General features: G+C 35.7%; 2 long non-coding RNA genes across 2 annotated transcripts in view; both read left to right on the top strand.

Moving 5' to 3' along the window:
* LOC137248787 (uncharacterized) overlaps positions 1-19,569 on the top strand; it is a 330,700-nt gene that overhangs the window by 198,963 nt on the left and 112,168 nt on the right. The window lies entirely within an intron of this gene.
* On the top strand, positions 17,070-17,686 carry LOC137247558 (uncharacterized). The gene is made up of 2 exons (XR_010951863.1): positions 17,070-17,550; positions 17,619-17,686. It is a non-coding gene; the product is annotated as an uncharacterized lncRNA (long non-coding RNA).

Raw genomic sequence — 19,569 nt, 5'->3', positions numbered from 1 at the left:
CAATGATTGGTTTTAATATTTTTATCCGCGCAGATCTTTTCAGCCAAGTTGCTGCCTACACAAGAAACTTGCGCTCCACTATCGAGCAAAGCTAGATGAGTTTCGTTAATAATCTCTATTTCGGCATATGGTCGAAGGTCTGACGAATGCTTTTGCAAAGAACATATTAAATTGGTTAGCCCTTTTCTACCTGCTTTAACTTTTCTCCAAAATTTACTTGCCCGTATTGCCGAACGTGATTTAGATGGTGTGCCCTTTTCGATATTATTGAAAATTTCTTTTCGTTTTTCTTGGTAAAATTTCAAACGATCTTGGTACGGTACTAAATGTCTTAATTCTGGTTTATAAAAATTCTTAGTTTCAAGATTGGGCTTAATTACTTCTGGCGAGGAACCGTTTTCGAGTCCTCGCTCGCTTGCAAGTTTCCCGACTTACACATTACACACGTAGGTTTGTACACGCCTACACTACCACAACCATAGCAAAATATCGTTCGCTCTGCCAAGCAGTCGAAGTAACGATGCCCTTCTTTGCGGCAATTCCAGCACATCAGCTGATTGTTGCTCCTACGCCGTGTCACCTCGTCAACTTCAATAGCGTCTTCGACGCGTTCTTCTTCTATTTCGTCTACAACGTCAACTTCGTTAACTTGCTTACGACCAGACGTATTTCGATTAGGGGTGGACAAAGCAGTATTACTTGAAGACGATTGTCTAGCGATTTCTTGAAGTAAGCTTTCGTGTTTGATGCATAACTCGCGCAATTTAGCTACCGAAGGAATGGAAACGTATAAAAGTTGTTGCCTCAAGCGAGGTCTTAACCCTCTCTGTAGTATTTCTACAAGTTCTGCCTCTGGTATAGGAATGCTCAAGTTTTCTGCGATTTTAAAAATAGCATTGCGGTATTCATCAAAGGTTTCGGACATATTTTGCTTGCGCATACGTATTGCCTCTTTAATATCCGTATCAGTACGGTGTGCGGCAAAATGGGTACGGAGAGCTTGACAAAGATTAGGCCAAACAACACGATCTACTGAGCGTCTGTAACGCCAGTACCAATCTTTGGCCTCCTTAGTAAACACGCTTTGGACATGTTCGCAGAACAAAGTGAAATTTCCTCCGAGTGTATCGATCACCTGTGACTCGACTCTATAAATAAAATTTTCTACCGATAGACGATTTGAGCCATCAAATTTGATGTCCCAGTTTGAAATAAGGTTGGCAATTTTGCCAGAATTGGTGACGTGTGATATGTCACTACTGCGCGGAAAACCCACATTAGAATGCCTGTAAGGATTTCCTTGTGCATGCATATTTAAAGGTGCGCCACCATGTTGACTAAGGCCATTAACAAAATCCGGTGGATCTTGTGGCCAATCAACTAATGGTGGTAAATCATTGTTTTGTGGAGGTTGCAAGTTTACGTTTTGCAATCTAGAGACAATATTAGTAACGGATTGATCTAACCGCTGCTCCAATTGAGCAAATCGGGGTTCGAAGTCTTGTAATAAATTAGCTTGTCGCGCGGAGATAACGGCGCTGACAATATTTCGGATTCTAGTGTCTTCCGGTGGCGTAACAGATATGTCGTTGCTGTTGTTTTGTTCCATGGTTCTTGCTGGTGATTGTTGTGACTGTTGGGATTGTTGAAGACCCGAATTTCCTGCGGCTGCTTGAGCTGAAGCTTGTGCTTCAACACTAGTTTCTGCCGGTTGCTGCTGCTGTTGTGCGGCCTGTGAGTTAGGCTGTCGCTCTTGAACAGTGGGACTAGTTACCGATCTAGCTTGTGAACGAAGCGGGTATGGATTTGGTCGAAAGTTGTTGGGATTGCATTGTGCTCTACACTGAGGACAAGTTGTATTATTCCTTAGCCAATTCAAAAGACAAGACCGATGGAATTTGTGATTGCATGCAGTACGCACAGCATCAGAAGTCAAGGTAAAGTTTTCGCGGCAAATTGTGCACAAACGGCTTGGGGTTAGTGGCGGGGGTGCATACTCATCACTGTGACGTAACGGCATTGTGCGTATATTAAAAAAAAATTGCAAAAAGGTATATATATATATATATGTATATATGTAAAGATATTAAAAATGTATATGAGTGTGTATTTATTCAAAATACAGAAAAAAAAATTCAAAAAAAAATTTTGTTAAAGCAAACTCAAATCAAATATGGTCTTACTCTTCAATTGTTGCTGTTCGTTTTGTTGTTATACGGCCTAAGACATTTGTGTGCTTTTTCACTTTCATGTGGTGTGAGAATTTTTGTTGTTGCAGTACGTGCAACACACGCATTCCAACTTGCAACAAAAATTTGATGGAACTAAATCTTGATCCTTTAAACATACAATAACGAGATTCTACATTCAAATGGTATTTAAAATATGCATATAGCCAAATTCAAAATAGATCCAAGATGAAAAAAAAGAAATAACGAATTATACGTCAGTTTTATTTGCAATTATGTGGTCAAAGCTACTGGTATGGTTAGTACGACGTTAATTTATCTCATCGTTTCAAACTAAATTCCAAATACCAATGGCTATGAAACCGGTACTACAAAAATAAAAATAAATGAAGAGAAACAAAATTCGTATAGGACAATGGTTTGTGAAACCCCTAATTAAAGTTAAAAATTATTTTTGGCTTACTTCTACGCTGGGGCCCCACACTGTTGGGCGCCATTTTCTGTTATGTGACCTTTGACGAGCATACTTACTCTGGGTTGACAATTGTTTCGCAGTTGTACCAAGTTTACCTGGTGGCACGAAGAAGATGATCGGCGTCTGCCCGTGTGCGTCTAGCTGTCCCGGAGCTTCAGCCACTTATGTGGGTTCGTTGATCAAACGACCGACCAAACCACCAGCTACGACAAACCCAAGGTCTAACAAGAAAAAATTTACGCACACGTAAGGGTTAAGGAATTTCTTACCTCATCACTCAATAGGACCGTTGATTAACCCTTTTAGAAAGCGACACAACACTTTGTCTTTTGTCTAGCGGTTCTCCTACCAATTACTTACCGCTCTTATCCCACCCAACCATGACTTCTCAGATGTTAATGAGATGTCCCAATGTAAAGCAACAACAACAACGAATTTCAGACCATTCTTACAAACTTAACAATTCATGTTTTATTAAATAATAAGACTAATCAACTAAAAAGAAAAAGATCAGAATTTGATTTCATACTAAATTTAGTACTAAAGCAAAAAAAAGGTACCAATTTTTACTATTTGGCTTAAGACCGAACACCTATAGGAACGGCATGGAATCGAAACTATATGCAAAAACTAATCTTACAAACTTACTAAAGAGTGTGTGATATTTAACAGGTGAAATATTATTAACACAGAGAAACGAATCATATTAAATCAAATATAAGTTATTTGATTGAAATTTCCGCGGTTTTGAGGTGTGTTACGAATTCAGCATTAGTAAATATTAATCTCAAATAATTTAAAGTCATTTCTAATACCAACTCGTTTCGTTGATTCTCTCGTTCTCTCACGATTCACTGATCATGCTTAATGATCATTAACACGGTAGTAAAAAAAAATTATATGTACATATGCAAAACAAAAAAACCAAATGGTATGAAAATATAAAAATTTTATTATAAACTTACGTGCACTGATGTTGCAGGAACTCGACGAAGGCCTTCTACGATGCTTCTGCTTTGCTGTAAAATGGTACTTTAGCACATATATAAATTTTCTAATTAGAATTTGATATTGCGATTGCTTCGAGTTGCAATCAGATTTTTGTTTTCCTATTCTTATTGGAACGACAATAAGACACTGGAACTCTCTCTCCAATCACTTAAAAAAATATCACTCTCTCCTTTTCTAACTTGAAAATTTAATTATAATAACCTATATTATTATTCTGATTTTACTTTAATTATCATGAACCATGAAATTCCAAAAATATTATAATTTTCTTTGTTAAATTCAAAGGAAAATCATTGAAAACTTTCGCACACATTTAATTTAATAAAATTATGTCACCTACACTATATTTTTCTCTCTCTTTCATATTTAGTATGTATATGCTTTGTTTCTTTAAGTTATGTATTTCAATGAAGTATACATATTCACATATTTATAACTTTAATTGGAAGATTTAAGTTTTACAATTTTTTTATGTTAAATATTTTTTTCGTGTTTTTTCTGTTTTTGAACATCCTATATTCTGAAATTTGTTTAACTTAAATTTTTCTATTGTATATGTTTTTTTTTCCTCGATTTTTCACCCCGAAAATATTTTTAGTCAGACTATTACGACTATACCGCGACAAAACTAGTTGCATACTGGAAGTCAAGAGGAACTTGGAATTTCTCTATTTCTCCTAACTCTTAACTGCATTTACTTATGTATATGCTTCATTTGTTCTTGCAAAGGTTTTAAGTAAAATGCACTTATGAAACTATTTTAACACTCCACATTTCGTCACTGCAACAGAGCCTGCGAGTTTTCCATGCTGAAGTTGATGATGATGTAGCCCCAGTCCTTGTCATTGCGAGTCCCAATCCGGACATTGATTCCCTTTTAAACTTTTATGGGTTTTTTTTTTTTTTTAGATGACGGTTTTGCGCGTTTAAGTTCCCGAAAAAAATGAATTATTGTTCCTCTAGAGAGGGTTAGCGCACATTTAACTTTCCGCTTTACTTGCGGAATTTAATTCGGCACGATTTTACCTTTTGGACCGGTATTAGCTTCATCGCGCGAATATACATTTTAGGCAAACTTTATCCAGCAAAAGACCCCGCTATGTCTAAATCCGAGGCTTTTATAGGCACGGAAAAACAAGTAAAAAAAAGGTGGCGTGATGCGAAACGGAGATAATTAAATAGGGATGGAGATAGATATTTATATAGGTTTGTCCTTTTTTAGTTGTTTTATAGGACATTATCTGACGGTAACTTGTGTTTTAACCCTTGCATTCCTTAATATCTTTTCCGTGGTACCACCCTATCTTACCATGTATGTCTTGCAATTGATACATGGAGTTTCCTTTTGTGGCGAGAACTGTAGCTTTTACAAAAACGGGTGCTAGCTTGGCGTTAAACTTATTCGCTTTGTCGCTCAGAACGAAATTGCGCCGATATACATTTTCACCTACACTGAATGGTTTTACTCTGCTTCGGAGGTTGTAGCGTTGAGCTGATTTCTCAAAGGCGTTTTGTATGTTCTTGGCCAACTCAGTACGCACGAGTCGGAGTTTGTCTATGCGGTCTATTACACTGCTGCTGTCAAGTTCATTTTCTGGAAAGTCGATCAGGAATCACTCCATACGAAAAAGATTGTTATTATCAACTGATCACAATTTCTGTAGAGAGTGGGAGAGGCAGAGGGAAGAAGAGGTCTATCTGCCAGCTATCCCCATTAAAATAATTTTCTGTAAAATGATAAAATATTGTAACGAATTTTGGGGATATCCTGATAATTATGCACCTCCTGCAACGCTCGAATCGCTGAACCGTCTTATAAATAATTCCAATATTCAGTATTACAAAATGGTCTTTATTTTGAATACTTTGGGAGTAGTACCTCACAATTACAATTATAATTCACTAGTATCGTGTTTAAATCAAACTGATTGATTAGCGCTTGCACTGCGCTGGTTTTATACTCTCCATTAGCCCCGTTGACCTATTTTTCCTAAGGTCTAGACTTTTCACAAAGATGCCTTCTGGAACAGTTGTATCACATACCTGGTTATTTAGCTATATGCGTATGTATGTATAAATAACAACTTCTGCTCTTGGCTGATGATATCGCGATGTGTATGTGGAATAACCTCTTTTCCCCAAGCTGCTGGTATGTGTATGTGTGGCTGCTTGTTTGATGTGTACATGCATATAAGTGTGAGTGTTTGCTTTAATGTGCACATGTACATAAGTGTGGCTGCTTCCTTTATTGTTGTTGTGCATTTCTTTAGTAGCAGCATAGTGATGTACTTCTAATATTCGCTAAAATATAAATAAAACTACATAAAAATTTCTATGGAATTCATAAGGTCTGCTATATGTCAAACTTAATATGACTTTTTTTCTCTGTCCCATCTTTAAACATTTTTCCCAACAAAAAAAGACCCATGTAATATATTTACTCCAGGTTTTATATATTTAAGCCTATTTGTTAAATTATCTGCTACTTTGCAGGACTTTACATCATGCAAAGCTGCACACGCGCGGAATTACTTCTGGCTAAGTCAGATAACAGGTGATGTTTCTCAAGGATCCGTGGTCGGCCCATTGCTTTGATGCATAATAAACGGCGGAGTATTGCCCCAGGAGGTACCAAATGGCGTGAAATTTATCCGCTTTGCGAATGATATTGCTTTGGTAATTACGGCCAATCACCTAAGCGAGAAGCAAACTACGAGACATCGAGAAGCAAACTGCGCTGCATTTTTTTCAGAAATATTTGTTGGATGCATGCTAGTCGGCGGCATGCGATACTGTAGCGCAAATAATGAAGTAACCATGAATTTTTGAAAGGCATCCGACAACGCAGGAAACATTAAGCAGCCCTTTTGCCAAGTGTATGTCTGATGGTACCTTTTTCAGTTGCCGGAATACCGATGTTCCGCTATATCCAAATAAGAAATTGAGTTATTCTTTCAAATGCTAACGCATTGCCTTTGCCAATTTCGAAGCTATTGTGCCCATTCTGGACATATTTTAACCATTTTATCGACTTCCAGGGTAACGTTAAAGCTCCCGTAGCGACCGAAATTACAACTCCACAGACCTTGAGCTGAGCTTTATAGCTAATATTTCTGCTGGGTTTTGGGATATTGAATATACGACCCTTGCTTTAGCATGGCTTTGGTTATCTTTAGCAATAATGGCCCAATTAAATATGCGGGCATTATGTCAAGAAAAGCAAAAAAGAAAAACATGCATTGCCGGCGATTTTTCACAGATTTTTCGAAAAAATGTTTACCAATTTATACTTTGGTGCTACTTTTTCGGTACAGTTCTTCCTTTTTTTATTTTATTTCCTTCTATGTATTTTGTCTTTATATTTTTTCCTGTTTACTTTTTAATTTTTCGGCAAAATGCCACCAATATAACATCCGCTGCAGAAAAAGTTTTCAACTTCTTTACAAAAGCAAGCAAAGAAAACGCCATCACAATGTATTACAAAATAAGTGGAGCCCATGCAATGGATATACGGATAGGCGGAAACTCAAGGAGATACAATACTGATAACGAGCCTTGGTAGACGACAAAAACAGCAATGCTTTCTTCGTTCTTGATTTTCAACTGCCGCTAATTGGTCACAGTAAGGGAATTTAAATCGTTTTTCACCTGGTCCTTCTAGCGGAGTAGGGGCCGCCCTCTTCCTCTGCTTCCATGTTTAATAAAAACATTGGTCTTGTAAAACAAAAATAAATTTTTTTTTAAACTTCAAGAAAAAAGAAAAAAGGTGGGTTCCGATAAAAATACTTTCTTAGCAGGACCATTCGCATAAGATGTCCGAGCCATCCACCACTATACTCTTGTCTGCGTAAAGCTCGTACAGCTCAGGTTCGTACTTCTTTCACGAACGCTCTCAGAGGCGCTTCATCTAAAGTTGTCATGGCCCATGCTTCTGCACCATATCTTACATACATAGTTAGCTCATGTTATTGTTATGGATTTTTGCTTGCGCTTATCAGCATCCACATCATCTAGCGGCACGCGAAATCGCGAACTTTTTGGCAAGCCATACACGGCGTATGAGTAACATCACAGCAAAGTCAGTGTACTCGTAAAAAGTTACTCATACGCAGTGCAGTCATCGCTGAAATTGAATTGGTGGTGCACTACACGAAGGTGCAGTACATGCTGCTTTGCATTGTTGTTGTTGCCTTTTTTCTCACTTTAGTTCATACCATACTACACTGGCAATTTCAATTCCAATGAAAACGTATTGAAATTGTGATTATTGTGAAGCCGATATGATTGTAAAAACATTTATCTACCAGCTGCTATCGAATTTCATTATTGCTGTGGCTGTTGTTTGCACTTGTTTTCAATGTCTGCTCGTTTGTTTTTATTATTTTGTTATTCTACGTTACCGTGGTGTTTCTTTCACTTGCAGTTTATCGCTCGCAGATAATTTTACAGCTGTTGCTATCATTGCATTGCTCAGTCATTTGATATTTTGTTGTTGCATCCATTACATATTTATTTGATTGGCATAATGGATAAGCCGGATAATGATAGAGGTAATTGCCATACAAAATATAAATAATAACAACAACAAAATGATAAAGTTTGCCACAACAGGTCACGCAATTATCATTTAACATCGTGATGATGTTAAAAACAATTTTTTCCACGTTGGGCGCCATTGTTGTATAACTGGCTGTTGGGGTAAGGCGGAGGTGGCATGTGGCATGCTGGCAAGACCCTGCTAGCTCGTCGGGTGGGGTGAGTTTTTGCTCACCCCCCTTACCTACAGTTATGCCTTTTATTGTCATTCGGACCCGCGGTCGCGGTCCGAATCATAGTAAAAAAACTTTCTCCTTATTTATTTTTCTTTTAACTTATTATTTATTTATTAGTTATTAAGACTGTGAAAACAAAAAAATAAAGCAATTTGTGATATCTTTTAAAAAATATTTAAATGGAAGGAACCAAATGATTAAAAAAAAACTAAATAAAAAGGTGGCGATTGCGCAGAAAAAAGGAAAAAAATTTAGAAATAACTGCGAAAGGTGAAAAAAAATATACAGAACGAAAATTTTAGTGCTGTGATTTTGGCAAAACAAAGAAAGGAAACTTTTACCCAAAAAGATAAAATACGGGCCAATAGTGCTTAGGGCCAGGTACCAAACATATGTGTATCTATGTACGTATATCTATACGTACATAGGTTGATATATAAAAAAAAAAAAAAACAAAAAAAAAAAGGTGATATGGCGAACAAACTAAAAGCTACCTATCAACATTATGGTGATACAAAAATTATTTACAAAAAAAAGTTCTCAAGATCAACTTGAATAACAAATGAACAAATAAAAAATTTAATTTAATGCGGTGAACCCAAACAAAACCAAGTCTTCTAATAAAAAAAAAAAAATGCACATTAAAAAAAAAAATCGATTTATTTTTCATCCCTGCTCTCTCTGTTTCGTCGATGCTGCACATATATCCTCCAAAAATCCTTCGGTGCCGGGACAGGAGCGTATTTGGGTGGAGTCCGGCACCGTACTTTTGCTTCCTCTTCTGCTTCTTAAATAATATCTAGCCGTTACGGTTTTGTGTGTGTGTGTTTAAGTCTTTGAGCCTGGCCTGCTCTGTGCTTATTCCTATTCAGGGAGATACAAATGACTTAGGGACCACGACAAAGAACTCAAGGGGTCATATACGTGCACTTATTTATTATTTTATTTAAATATTATTTTATTTGTTAATTTATGTTTCCATTTATTTAACTTCAATTTTATCTTCAGTTTATTTAAATTTTTATATGTATTTTTACCTTTTTTTTAGTTTGCCCCATTTTATTTAAATTTAATTTAATTTTAATTTTATTTTAATTTTGATTTAATTTTATTTTAATGTAATTTAAATTTTTTTATTTTAGTTTAATTTTAATTTAATTTTATTTTAATTTAATTTTAATTTAATTTTGTATTTATTTTAATTTAATTTTAGTTTAATTTTAGGGAAGTTTTATCTTTCTTTTAATTTTATTTTAGGAAAAATTTATATTTTAGTTTTATCTTAGGAAAATTTATTTTTATTTAATATTTAAGATATATATTCACAGTCTTATTTTATTTTATTTTTTTTTTTTTGATATGATTATTTTATTTTATTTTAATCTAATTTAATTTATTCACATGCGCAGGGGTTCAGACAAAAGGGCTTCACTGGACTCACCTAGTCCTTTCCTGGGCAGGGTATTCAATGCTGGTTCTTTGTCGTGGACCGGTGTGTGCAGGTCCGTTAGCACGGCTAACAAAAAAATCGAGACTTAAGAAAAACTTTTTAGCACGTGAAAATAAACTTCCGCAGGCACTCCCGTAATTGTTCAAGTCGCTTTTAACATTGAAAGAAGCCGTTTGGTAATCGATCCCCATAACCCATAAGCGGAAAGTTTCCCGTTTTTCCTTTTTCACTCAAAGACGAAGGATGCAATACACACAATCTCACATTGGCGGGATACGGTATCTACAAATTTACACGAACTATATCCACATATACTAACAGATACATATTCGTACATCTCTATGCATGTGTTTGCTTTCCACCAGTTACTAACACATGTATACATAGCTCTATTGGCGTAAGCACACAGATATCGAAGTAGATGTTCGAATATGATTTACCCTGCATTAACCAACAGGCTGTCGCTACAATATATGGACGACTTCGGGTTGAATCTGGACCGAAAATAGATACGGGTATATCTAAATCCATCTTTTTAAGTATTTTAATAAGGAAACGAAGGAAGCATCTTTGTAGATCTAGGTTCGTGGAAGAACATTTTATACGACGTCAATCCCTCGTAATATAATGAGTTGAAAGCGATTCCAGGATTTCAACATATTCGTTCAGATCTGTGCTGCTTGTAAAAGGATTCAGCCCAAGAAGAATGTGTTTGTGTATATGTTTCAGCATAAATCGATGTTCGTCTTTCACTAAATATTTCTTACCTTTCCGTTTAGTTGAATAATTCATTCGCAACGTTGTCATATGTCCTTTGAGCATATGCTGTTTGATATTAGTTTCCAGCAATTATGTTTAATTAGGCATTTTTCTTCCCAACCTGCAAAAAAATATTTTATTCATACTTCGAATAATTAAACATTTAGACAACGTTTCCTCTCGTTGGATCTTATACAGTAATGGCTATTGCAAATGCACACATACGCACCTTGAGGCTTTATGATGGCAACAGCTTTTCATACCAGAGGAAAGGAGAGGGAAGTGGCTAGGGTAAGCGGTATGCAACACATCGAAATATCAGCACTGCAATAGCTGAATGGCGATACTTAAGATATAGAAGCAACTGAAAAGAGGGTGAAACGGAGGGCGGGAATGTCGATAATGATCAATTTAATCACATTTTTTTCTACCGATCTTTCGTGATGGACTGTGAGCTCACAGTAATATGGCTTCCAGGACCAAACAGCTGTCACTTTGTCTTTTGCTTTCCGTAAAGTTGTTGTATTTTTCACCATAAAGCTAGTAAACGTTGTTCTTTCAACTTAAGTAAAAAAACATATACGTTAATTTAATATTATTACCCCAAGCTACTGCTTTAAGGCCTACGCACCTTTGCAAGAGCGCCTGCTCGGGCGCCAACCAAACGTATGAGAGTTTTATTTATTTTAAAAAATTTTCTTATTCTTAAGTAAAGCTATTTATATAACTTTTCTGTTACTGCAAATTAGTGCAGTTTAAATACTCCTAAGTGCTATTTTTACTATTTTCTATTGAGTACCCATACTTCTCTTTTTGCCGCTACTATTTAACTGCCCGGAGCCAAAGAGTCGGAGACTTCTAAATGAAAAATGCGATTAAATAATTAGTTTTAAGAATGTTTTAAACATGCGCATTCATTACAAAAGTGTACGATTTGCATATTAAAATAAGTGTCTGAAAGAGTTGAAAAAATAAAATCTAACAACAACAACTACCTAGCAAACAACCAGTTGTAATGCTTTTTCTAAAAGGGAGTTCGTATGTGACAGAGGCTGTGTGTCGCCGTCAGGTGTATAAGTAGCGCTCTTAACGGCAATCAGCATAAAAACAAATCGGAAGGTAAACGCGCTGCAAAGCAAGAGTTTGAAAAAATGAAAATAAATAAAAGTGTAGAAAAATATTCATTCTGCATTTTTGCGCAAAAACATTTAAAAGCGAATAAAATTTTAGTAAACCGAAAATGTGCTTTCGAATAACTCGCTGAAGTAAAAGAATACAAAAAACTAAAAAAAAATAGTGAAAAATGTGTTTGTAATAGAGATGCTTTGTTATTGATGGTGAGTTGCGGAAAATTGTGGAAAATTTAATTACAGTTGCCATATAAATGCAAACATGTGTTAATACCTACAAATATACGAATATGATTGGATTTGTTAGGGAAGCACATGCAAATGCATCACACACACACACGCATAAATATAAATGAACACTCACACACTACATAAGTATGCTAAATAGAAGTGTAACTAAATTGAAGTGGCTCATAAAGTTTTGCAACTGCAGTAGTTTTGGTTAAGCACATTGAAGCGAAAGAGGGAAAGAAAATACAACAAGAGGAGTATAGAGAAGTGTTGTGCAGACCAGTGTAAATAAATGTTAAAGCATCAGCTAGACACTTCCAAGCATACAAATTTGCACTTACATGAAAGAAAGGAAAAGTTTTAGTTTTGGAATGTGCTAGATTATGCAGCCCAAGCCAAATTATTGCTGCAAATATCTCCAAGTAGCTATAACGAGCAACGAGTTTAAGTTATAGTGAAAATTAAATTCAAAAAAATAAAAATAAAATAAAAAATTTTAATTTGTTGTTCTTGTATGGGTATCTTTGCATTTTCGAAACAGAAATTAAGGCGAAAATACCAACGTCAATATATTTTATAACTCTGAGCATCCGAACGCCATTTATTCACCATATAAAAAAGTGGCTTAAAAGCTCCGTTTCAGTGAATGCGATGGCTTTTAAAACTCGCACATGCCGCTTTATTCTCTATCGTTAGCATTCCCGCTAAGCTGCAATTTTTAATGTGGATTTTGTTTTGTCATATTAGATATCACGCCTTCTCATTCTGCTCAGTAAACATGTCAGTGTTGCTTTCTACATGATATTGCGCCTACATGTAGGCCTCAAAAAGCATGCGGATAGCTCCACTTACTTACTTAAATTAAATGCCCTTATTTTTAACTATTTCACAAGAAATGCCAGGTGGAATTTGCTGGTATGGCATCTTATAAGCATATTGGCTGTGATGGTAGCCAGAATAATTGTTTACGCCAGAAAATATGCAATACTTTATATTTTGAAGCTTTATTGTTCACTCGAATAATAATTTTGTTTAATTTTTCACTTAACTTAAATATATGCGAACAGAAAACCAAAAATTTCGTTGAACCAAATTCAAGCAAACTTGAGAGTTCTACACTGTTTTTTGTTTGTTCTAAATTCATTGTGTCGGCAAACCTTCAAAAGTAAGAACACTTTAGTGAAGGCCAAGATGTGGCAGTGAGGCTGACCATGGCCGCTTGGAGATGCCATGATTGGGAGTGTTGCCACTGCCATTGGTGTAAAACATTTACAGCTAAATAAATGCCTTTGATGGTTGTTGTTGTTGAACAGAAATACTTGAAACACTCACATCAAGACGCTGGTTGTGCAATCAACGCGTAGCAGCTTTTAATTTACGCTCAAGCCCTCTAACAACAATAACATTTGCCCCCGAGTGACATAGAGAAGCTAGCAGTTACAAAACTAACAAGTAAGGAAGGCTAAGTTCGGGTGTAACCGAACATTACATACTCAGTTGAAAGCTGTGGAGACAAAGTAAGGGAAATCACCATATTGTAAAAGGAACCTAGGGTAACCCTGGAATGTGTTTGTATGACATGTGTATCAAATGGAAGGTATTAAAGAGTATTTTAAGGGGAAGTGGGCCATAGATCTATAGATGGACGCCATTTAGGGATATCGCCATAAAGGTGGACCAGGGGTGACTCTAGAATTTGTTTGTACGATACGGGTATCAAATAAAAGGTATTAATGAGTATTTTAAAAGAGCGTGGGCCTAAGTACTATAGATGGACGCCTTTTCGAGATATCGCCATAAAGATGGACCAGGAGTGACTCTAGAATTTGTTTGTACGATATGAGTATCAAATGAAAGCTGTTAATGAGTATTTTAAGAAGGCGTGGGCCTTAGTTCTATATGTGGACGCCTTTTCGAGATATCGGCATAAACGTGGACCAGGGGTGACTCTAGAATTTGTTTGTACGATATGGGTATCAAATGAAAGGTGTTAATGAGTATTTTAAAAGGGAGTGGGCCTTAGTTCTATGGGTGGACGCCTTTTCGGAATATCGTTATAAAAGTGGACCTGAGTTGACTCTAGAATACGTTTGTACAATATGGGTGTCAAACGAAAAGTGTAATAAGTTTTTTAAAAGGGAGTGGGCCTTTGTTCTTTGGGTGGACGCCTTTTCGGGTTATCGCCATAAACGTGGACCAGGGGTGACTCTAGAATGCGTTTGTACAATATGGGTATCAAATGAAAGGTGTTAATGAGTATTTTAAAAGGGAGTGGGCCTTAGTTCTATAGGTGGATGCCTTTTTGAGATATCGCCATAAAGGTGGGCCAGGGGTGACTCTAGAACTTTTGTGTACGATATGGGTACCAAATGAAAGGTGTTAATGAGTATTTTAAAAGGGTGTGGGCCTTAGTTCTATAGGTGGACGCCTTTTCGAGATATCGCCATAAAGGTGGACCAGGGGTGACTCTAGAATTTGTTTGTACGATATGGGTATCAAATGAAAGGTGTTAATGAGTATTTTAAAAGGGCGTGGGCCTTAGTTCTACAGGTGGATGCCTTTTCGAGATATCGACATAAAGGTGGACCAAGGGTGACTCTAGCATTTGTTTATACGATATGGGTATCAAACGAAAGGTGTTAAGGAGTATTTTAAAAGGGAGTGGGCCTTAGTTCTATAGGTGGATGCCTTTTCGAGATATCGCCATAAAGGTGGGCCAGGGGTGACTCTAGAATTTTTTTGTACGATATGAGTATCAAATGAAAGGTGTTAATGAGTATTTTAAAAAGGCGTGGGCCTTAGTTCTATAGGTGGACGCCTTTTCGAGATATCGACATAAAGGTGGACCAGGGGTGACTCTAGAATTTGTTTGTACGATATGGGTATCAAATGAAAGGTGTTAATGAGTATCTTAAAAGGGAGTGCCCCTTAGTTGTATATGTGAAGGCGTTTTCGAGATATCTACCAAAATGTGGACCAGGGTGATCCAGAACATCATCTGTCGGGTACCGCTAGTTTATTTATATATGTAATACCACGCACAGTATTCCTTCCAAGATTCCAAGGGCTTTTGATTTCGCCCTGCAAAACTTTTTCATTTTCTTCTACTTAATATGGTAGGTGTCACACCCATTTTACCAATTCTTTTTCTAAAGTTATATTTTGCGTCAATAGAACAATCCAATTACCATGTTTCATCCATTTTTTCGTATTTGGTATATAATTATGGCATTTTTTTCATTTTTCGTAATTTTCGATATCGAAAAAGTGGGCGTGGTCATAGTCGGATTTCGGCCATTTTTTATACCAGTAAAAAGTGAGTTCAGATAAATACGTGAACTCAGTTTAGTAAAGATATATCGATTTTTGCTCAAGTTATCGTGTTAACGGCCAAGCGGAAGGACAGACGGTCGACTGTGTATAAAAACTGGGCGTGGCTTCAACCGATTTCGCCCTTTTTCACAGAAAACAGTTATCGTCCTAGAAGCTAAGCCTCTACCAAATTTCACAAGGATTGGTTAATTTTTGTTCGACTTATGGCATTACAAGCATCCTAGACAAATTAAATGAAAAAGGGCGAAGCCACGTCCGTTTTGAAATTTTCTTTTATTTTTGTATTTTTTTGCACCATATTATTACTGGAGTTGAATGTTGGCATAATTTACTTATATGCTGTAAAGATATGAACTTTTCTTTTAAAATTTGAATTTAAAAAAAATTTTAAAAATATTTTTATTTGCCTTCAAATATTATAATTTATTAAATTTTAATGAGCTCGAGGCAGTTTAAAAAATTGAAACACAGTTTAAATTTTTATATTTCAATTTTATTTGGTCGATATTTCGATCTCATTCTGAGATCATCCTCAGGAACTGTGGACAAAAACAACAATTAGTTAACATGTAAACAATTTTCAAACCCTAAACATAATACCACTTACACAATTGAATATGTTTTACCGACTAACAAGATGTACGAAAAAAGGAATTCAAACGAAAAATAAATAATACCTATATCTATGATGATGAGATTCTAGTGTCTTTTGATGTAGTGTCCTTATTCCCGAGCATTCCAGTAGACTTGGCATTAAAGATAATATCCTCAAAATGGAATGAATTAAAAGACCATACAAAGTTAACGCAAGAGCTGTTTTTAAACATAGTTAAATTTTTCATACTGGAAAATAGTCACTTTAAATATAATGAAAAAATATATGAGCAACGGTCAGGAATGCCTATGGGATCACCAGCATCACCTGTCGTAGCAGATATAGTCATGGAGGAACTACTATCCAACTTCATGATGGAAACTGCCAACAAACCGCGCTTATTAACTAAGTACGTTGACGACTTGTTCGCGATTGTTAGGACACAAGATGTCGACAAGATGCTCAACGATCTTAACAACTTCAATAAATCAATTCAATTTACAATAGAAACGGAAAAAGATGGAGAGCTACCCTACTTAGACACTCTTATTATCAGAAAGAATAACAAATTGTTGATTGACTGGTATAAAAAGCCCACGGCATCTGGAAGACTTATTAATTTTAATTCAAAACATGACAAAAAAACAATTATAAACACCGCAAGCAATTTCATTAGAAGAGTCCTCTCGATGAGCGACACGATTTTTCACGGAAAGAATATTGACGAAATAAAAGTAACCTTGACAAAGAATGACTTCCCTATGACAACCATAAAGCAATTACTTCGAACATACTTTACCGAAAATAAGGAGAGAACCAACATAGCCAAAGGAGAGGGAAAAATATACAAATCAGTAGTTCATGTTCCAGGAATAACGGAAAGAATAAAATTTTCAAAGCTCTATGACAGAGATAAATATCAGATCGCGTCAACTTATAAACACACGCTAAGAAAACTCTACAGCAATACAAAGGATAGAATTCCCAAACAAGAGAAGTCTGATGTAGTTTACAGGATTCCGTGTAATGGTGACGGGTCCCACTTATGCAAAAAGGTATATGTGGGGACAACAAAAATGAAACTCAAGACAAGGATTTCCGCTCACAGGTCAAATTTGAAATTAAGAAGCAGTTTTTCGGACAATAAGACGGCATTGTCATCACATTGCAAAGATACCGGGCATTATCCCGATTTCGATAATGTATCCATTTTACACGAGGAGAAAAATTACGGCAAAAGATATACTTTAGAAATGCTGCACATAACGAACACCCCTAATGACACGAAAATGAATTATAAAATAGACACTGATCAGCTGGCGCGCGTTTACCGCGACTTAGTTTTAAGACAACAACACTGTTCTAGTTAGAATTGCAGCTCAACACAACAAATGCAGTGGGATGACAAATATATATGTACATATGTACATTTGTATGTTAATGCAAATGATTATGTCTTTTTGTTCGTCATCCTATGTATTGTTGTTTTTGTAGATTTTTGTTTATACTTACGGTGTTTTAAATTGTTTATATTTTCATATTTATTTGACTTCTACGCTTTCTTTTTTCGTACATCTTGTTAGTCGGTAAAACATATTCAATTGTGTAAGTGGTATTATGTTTAGGGTTTGAAAATTGTTTACATGTTAACTAATTGTTGTTTTTGTCCACAGTTCCTGAGGATGATCTCAGAATGAGATCGAAATATCGACCAAATAAAATTGAAATATAAAAATTTAAACTGTGTTTCAATTTTTTAAACTGCCTCGAGCTCATTAAAATTTAATAAATTAAAAAAAAAATTTTTTTAAAAGTGGGCGTGGTCGTTCTCCGATTTTGCTAATTTTTATTAAGCAGACATAAAGTAATAAGAGTAACGTTCCTGCCAAATTTCATCATGATATCTTCAACGACTGCCAAATTACAGCTTGCAAAACTTCTAAATTACCTTCATTTAAAAGTGGGCGGTGCCACGCCCATTGTCCAAAATTGTACTAGTTTTCTATTCTGCGTCATAAGCTCAACTCACCTACCAAGTTTCATCGCTTAATGCGTATTTGGTAATGAATTATCGCACTTTTTCGATTTTTCGAAATTTTCGATATCGAAAACGTGGGCGTGGTTATTGTCCGATATCGTTCATTTTAAATAGCAATCTGAGATGAGTGCCCAGGAACCTACGTACCAAATTTCATCAAGATACCTCAAAATTTACTCAAGTTATCGTGTTAACGGACAGACGGACGGACGGACGGACGGACGGACGGACATGGCTCAATCGAATTTTTTTTCGATACTGATGATTTTGATATATGGAAGTCTATATCTATCTCGATTACTTTATACCTGTACAACCAACCGTTATGCAATCAAAGTTAATATACTCTGTGAGCTCTGCTCAACTGAGTATAAAAAGCTGTGCATTAGAAAAACAACAAAAAAGCACTAAACGACATTTTCTTGCAAGACCAAGCTAAACCGCCGTAAAATAGACCTTTAATAAAATCCCAAATACACATATGTATCTCTATATATGAGTATTCTATATACTATTACATGATCTTACATGTGTTTATACATGCTCGCATATGCTTGCGGGTGCATATGGGCACATAACTGTAATTATAGCCGCCATTAAATGCGAACACCAAAACGCTTTGCCGCCGCTAACACCGTTATTTCGCTTGAATTTGTTTACCTGCACAGCCAACGACGCGATGAAAACCACGACCACAACGCGCATGTTAATGGCAGAATAAGTGGGCTCAAAGGAGGCGTGGTATATGGCATATGTTCGAGATGTTTTCAGGAAATTACTCTTTTCCATTTGTTAGAATCTAATTAACATTTGGTGCGTTCTTTTCGAGGCTTGCTTGTGCGGCTCTAAAGCGGCGGAAACAAAGATGAGATGCGAAAAAATTTTGACATATGTTTACCTGTGTTTAATTGATTTATGTGCATGTATATAGTGATTTCGAAACATGTCATTGGAAATATATTTTAGTGGTCGTCAAAGTAAGCCTAATTCGCTTGAGCATTTTTAGTGTTTTTTCTTATTAACAATTCAGGGATTTTCAAAGATACAAAAAGCTTATCGCACAGATATAAAAACATATGTGGAGATATGCTCTAAAGATGATATAAAAATATTTTGCACAACATAGTTCATAATATTCTTTAGTTTTACCCACAAAAGTAAATTGTCAAAAATAAAATTTTTGAGCTTATACCCTTTTGGCTTCCAGCCTCAGAAGAGAGTTGAAGAGCCCAATCTGAATCATGCCATACATAATTTTTCATGAAAAAATTTCAAAAAAAATCTTTTAAGAAAAAAGCTTTTTCAAAGATCTTTTAGTTGGAAGGTCCAAATTCTAAGTAGTTGTACAAAAAATTAGCTGCTGTATATTTTCGAAAGAATACCAATCATTGTTTTGCTTTTTATAATCTTCTGCATAGAACTTATACCTTTTAAATATACAAAAAAAAAAAAATGGAAATTAAGTATTTTGTTAGTATTTTTATGCAAAAAGCTCCCAAATCACGTTGACAACAGACCGTGTACAAACAAATTAAAAATTGATAAGCTAAGCATATTCGAGTTTTTTTTCTTCTTCTTATGTCCTT

This window comes from Eurosta solidaginis, chromosome 4, assembly GCF_040869045.1.
Source record: "Eurosta solidaginis isolate ZX-2024a chromosome 4, ASM4086904v1, whole genome shotgun sequence".
Taxonomy (NCBI): Eukaryota; Metazoa; Arthropoda; class Insecta; order Diptera; family Tephritidae; genus Eurosta; species Eurosta solidaginis.
This window is presented reverse-complemented; position numbering and strand designations above follow the sequence as displayed.